Source organism: Chelonoidis abingdonii, chromosome 16, assembly GCF_003597395.2.
Source record: "Chelonoidis abingdonii isolate Lonesome George chromosome 16, CheloAbing_2.0, whole genome shotgun sequence".
NCBI classification, from domain to species: domain Eukaryota; kingdom Metazoa; phylum Chordata; order Testudines; family Testudinidae; genus Chelonoidis; species Chelonoidis abingdonii.
This window is the reverse complement of record NC_133784.1, coordinates 7,813,239-7,818,387: the sequence shown is the minus strand read 5'-3', so window position 1 is coordinate 7,818,387 and position 5,149 is coordinate 7,813,239. Positions and strand designations below refer to the sequence as shown.

At 60.7% G+C, this 5,149-nt stretch overlaps 1 protein-coding gene across 2 annotated transcripts in view; it reads left to right on the top strand.

The window, feature by feature from the left end:
- DNMBP (dynamin binding protein) overlaps positions 1 to 5,149 on the top strand; it is an 87,466-nt gene continuing 82,317 nt past the window's right edge. For both annotated transcript variants that reach the window (XM_075072996.1, XM_032767949.2), the window contains exon 1: positions 1 to 65. The gene's annotated coding sequence lies outside the window, so the exon portion shown is untranslated. The remainder of the gene's footprint in view (positions 66 to 5,149) is intronic.

Genomic DNA, 5,149 nt, shown 5'->3' with positions numbered 1-5,149 from the left:
CAGGGGCGAGGAGGGCGATTACAGTATGAGCAAGGAGCAGACAAGCTGGAAGACGCTTCTGAATTGTGAGTTGCTCGTTGGTATAATTAACTATAGGTAAGGATATGGATATCTTTAGTAAGTCAGTGACAGGTCATGGGGAATAAAGAAAAATTCACAGAAATCTGTGATGTTTACTGAAAATATCCCTGACAAAATGGGGTCCCCAAACCACCTGCAGAGATTGGGCAGCTGCAGGGGCCACTCTGAGCTCTGGGGGTCCCCACCACGCATGGGGGCTTGGAGCTCCAGGGTCTCCTGCTGCCCCTGAGTACTGGGGGGCCCCATGGCAGATGGAAGCTGCGGCAGGGGGGTGGCTGCTGCCCACGGTGGCGAGGAGCTGTGGCAGTGGTGTGACCTTGCAGCTCCTGGCCGACAGGGCTGAATTCATGGAGCTTGCTGGAAATCACGGATTCCGTGACTTCCGTGATTTCTGTGAAAATCTTAGCCTTAGTTATAGGCTGCAATCCAGTAGGAGCCAAGGCAGGATGGAAGGAAGCACTTGGAACTGAGGAAATGTTATGACGGTTAGTTCCCAGAAAGGACCCATCTTTCCATGAGTGGATACAGAGTTTGGTGTTTGTGTATATGTTTATCTATTGGTACTGTTATCCATTGCTACGATGTGCTGTCTGCCCATCAGCCCCTCTTTCTCTCCCTTATTCTTTGTATTTTCCGTATTGTTATATAGTGTAACAAACCGGTGGCCACCTGCCACATAGCTGAGCATTCCTTCAGATAATGTCTTTATTGGACCAACTTCTGTGGGTGAGAACCCAGGCTCTGGCATCCTCCCTCCTGATAGCCTGTCAAAGCTAGGGCTCCAGCCTGAGCCTGAGCATCTACCTGGAATCTTACAGCCCTGCAAGCCTGTGTCAAATGACACAGGCCAGCCCTGGGTGTTTAACTGTAGCATAGAAGCTCCCAGGGGAAGGGAATAGTGTGGAACGCTGAGTTCTGGGATCCATCTCAGCTACGCAGGGGCAGCACTCAGCCAGAGGGTGGAGATGTTACTGAACTGAAATAAAACAGCAGGGCTGGGCAGCTGCTGTTCCTGAAGCCAAAGGTTCAATTTAAAAGGAGCCAAGATTGATTGCAGGAGTGAGAGGCCTGGTGGGAAGTGACTGAATCTCACACTGGTCTGTGCCAAGCCATGACCTGTTGCTGCAGTGGGACATCTGTGCTAGGTCTGGGACCAATTCCACTGCCAAGGTAGATGGGACAAAGCCAAGTGCAGCCCACAACAAAGCATGTGAGTGAGACACACTTCCCCCAAGCTTGCAACACTGCTGGAGCCAGGGTGCATCATCCACCTTTCCCCTAAAGATCACCATGGATCAGTTTCCCTCATGTCAGGTGCATGGTAGATGTTTGTGTCCATATGCCTGTCTGGCACTGTGTCAGCTGTATGGTGACAGAGGCTCTGTGTCCCCCTGCCTATGTGGTGTGTGTCCTTGTGCTGTTGGGGGAGTGGGGAAGTAGGTTTGTGCCCTATGCCATCCCCATGCAGGGGGCTGCATGTCATGAGCCTGTGTCCTGTGTAGGGTGTCACTGTGTCCCATGGCCATGTGCATCCTTGTCTGTGAGCATCCATGTCTGTGAGCGGTGTGACTCTATGAGGTGTCCCTATATCTGGGATCATATCCCTGTATCTGTGCAGAGCGTCCTGTGTCCAGGCAGGCTGTCCTGTGTCCATGTCCGTGAGGGGTGTCCCTGTATCCGTGTGTGTGGGGGGAGGAGGGGGTTGTGTCCACTTCTTTGTGTCCGTGCAGGGTATCCCTTTGTCAGCATCCCCATGTCCATGTCCTTGTCCCCATGCTGGATGTTCTATGCCATGTGTCCCCATGTCCATGTGGGGGGTATCCCATGCTGCATGTGCAGTGTCCCGTGTCTGTCTCTCCTGTCTCTGGGTCTGTGCGGGGTGTCTGTGCCCCAGCAGGGTGTCCCCCGTCTCTTGGGGAGGGGCTGTCCTGTGTCCCTGTCTCTGGGTCTGTGCCCCGGTGGGGTGTTCCCATCTCTTGGGCAGAGGGTGTCCTGTGTCCATCGCTGGGTCTGTGTGGGGGTGTCTGTGTCCTTGTGGGGTGTCCCTCATCTCTTGGGGAGAGGGTGTCCTGTGTCCCTGGGTCTGTGTGGGGGTGTCTGTGTCCTGACGGGGTGTCCCCATCTCTTGGGGAGGGGGTGTCCTGTGCCCCTGTGGGATGTCCCTCCGTCTTGTGGGGAGGGCTGTCCTGTATCGCTGTCTCTGAGTCTGTGTCCCTGTGGGGCATCCCCCGTCTCTTGGGGAAGGGGTGTCTGTGTCCTAGCGGGGTGTCCCCATCTCTTGGGGAAGGGGTGTCCTGTGTCTCTGGGTCTGTGTGGGGGTGTCTGTGTCCCAGCGGGGTGTCCTTGTCTCGTGGGGAGGGGCTATCCTGTGTCCTCATCTCTTAGGGAGGGGGTGTCCTGTGTCCCTGGGTCTGTGTGGGGGTGTCTGTGTCCTGGCAGGGTGTCCCCCGTCTCTTGGGGAGCGGGTGTCCTTTGTCCCTGGGTTGTGTGGGAGTGTCTGTGCCCCTGTGGGATGTCCCGTCTTGCGGGGAGGGGCTGTCCTGTGTCCCTGTCTCTGGGTCTGTGTCCTGGTGGGGTGTCCCCATCTCTTAGGGAGGGGGCATCCTGTGTCCCTGTCCCTTTGCAGGGGTGTCTGTGTCCTGGCGGGGTATCCTTCTCTTGTGGGGAGGGGGTGTCCTGTGTCCCTGTCTCTGTGCGGGGGTGTCTGTGTCCAGGCGGGGTGTCCCTGTCTCTTTAGGGAGGGGGTGTCCTGTGTCCCTGTCTCTGTGCGGGGGTGCAGGGTACCGGGTACTGGGATGAGATGGGGCTCTGTGGGGGCCATGCGAGGGGGTCAGGGCGTGAGGGAACGGGGGCGCGGTGCCGGAGGGGATGAGGCTTTCGGCGGGAACGGGAGCAAGGGGGGGCCACAAGGGGTTTCGGGGGGGCGCCAGAGGGACGAGGGTCGACGGGAACGCGGAGCAATGGGGGGCCAGAGGGGGGTTTCGGGCGCGGGGGCCGCCGGAGGGATAGGGTCGGCGGCAATGGGGACCATGACCGAGGGCTCATGGGACCTGAGGCAGGCGTCCTCTGGACCCGCGGGGCGCTCGCTCTGGCGGCAGCGGCTAGGCCGGCAGAACCCCAGGCGGAGGCCCTCGTTCTCTCCCCGCTAGGCTGCTCCTGGCTCGGCCCCGTTCTAACTGCTCCCCGGGGCGAGCCGGCCCCGCGCGGCCCGCCGCTCCAGCCCACTCCACGCCCGGCCGCTGCCGCGGCCGCCTCCGCCCCCGCCGGGGCTCTGCCCCGCCCGCTCGCCCGAGTCACGCCCGGCCCGGCCGGCCCGCCCGAAGAGAGGCCGAAAGTCGGGGCCCGCAGCGCTGGCAGACCGAACGGTCCCTTCTGGACGCTGCCCGCCCCGCCCTGCCTGCGCGCCCCCGGGACACCGGGCACCGGACATGGGCAGGACACGGCAACAGGGCAACGCAACAGAGACATGGGGACATGGCACCCGCCGAGACACAGACCCTCGCCGACCAGGAAGGGACAGGGACAAGAGACAGCCCCTCCCCAAAGCGAGACACCCTGGACACAACACCCTCGCACAGACACACACAGGACACCCCCCCATGATACACAACCCCCCGCCAGGACATGACCGCGAGACAGACCAGACACCCTCCCCACAGAGACTCAGACACCCCCGCACAGAGACAGGGACACAGGCAACCCCCTCCCCCACGAACACTAACACCCCCGCACAGACCGCACAAACCGGACCCTCCAAGACACAGGAACTCCCACATGCGGCTCATTACACCCTTCCCCACGAGACAAACGCACCGCCCGCACAGAGACACAGAAACCCCTCCCCAAAGCGACGGACACCCCCTGGACATCAGACACCCCCGCACAGAGACAGACCACCCCACAACGGACCGTCGACCCAGACACCCCCCACCTACTAAACAGCACCCCCCCCCCGAGACAAACAACCTTCTGACATCTATACCCGACTAGGGACTACACGACATCCCCCTCCCTACCAAGACAGGGACACCCCGCTGGACACAGACACCCCCGCACAGAGACAGGACACACGGAAAACCCCCTCCCCATGAGACCAGACACCCCCGCACAGGCAGGGACACTCAGGAACCACAGACACAGAACCCCAGTCCCATGAACCCAACACCTGCGCACAGAACAGGACCAGGAACCCCCCTCCCAAGAGACACAGACATCCCACGCTGGGACACAGACACCCCCGCACTAGAGACAGACACAGGACACCCCTCCCCAGAGAACAGCACCCCGCCTAGGACACAGGACACCCCCCCGAACACAGACCCGACACAGGGACCAGGACAGTCCCTCCCCACGAGACACAACACCCCCGCACAGGGACACGACCACAGACACAGACCCCCTCCCAGACAGCGTAGAACCCTCTTACAAGACACCCCCGCCACAGAAACAGGGACACAGGACACCCCCTCCCCATGATACATGACCCCCCCCACACGTACAAGGACAAAGACCCAATGGACACCCCCCCCCAGAGACACAGACACCCGACGAGACAGAACCAGGACCCCCTCCCCCCACAGACACAGTGGACACCCCCGCAACAGAGGGCAGCAGACACCCGCAACTCAAGAGACAGGACGACCCCGGACACAACCTCCCCCGAACAACGGACACAGGACACCCCTCATGAACACAGACACCCGACAGGGACAGGACAGCGACACCGACCCCCCTAGCCACACGGACAAACCGCTGGTACAAAGACACCCCCGCACAGAGAAAGGACACAGGACACCCCCTCCCATGAGACTACAGACCCCCGCAACAGGGAAAGGGACACAGACACAGGACAACCTCCTCCCATGAGACACAGACCCCCTGCAGAGACAGGGAACCTGGACACAACCCCCCCACAAGACAGGCACAGACAACACCCCGCACAAGACAGGGACACGGCACCCCGTCACCATAGAGACACCAGCCACCGCCCGCAAGGGACCAGGGACACAGGACACACCAAACCGGCACGAAGACAAATTACACCCGTTAGCGCCGGCGACAATCAGCA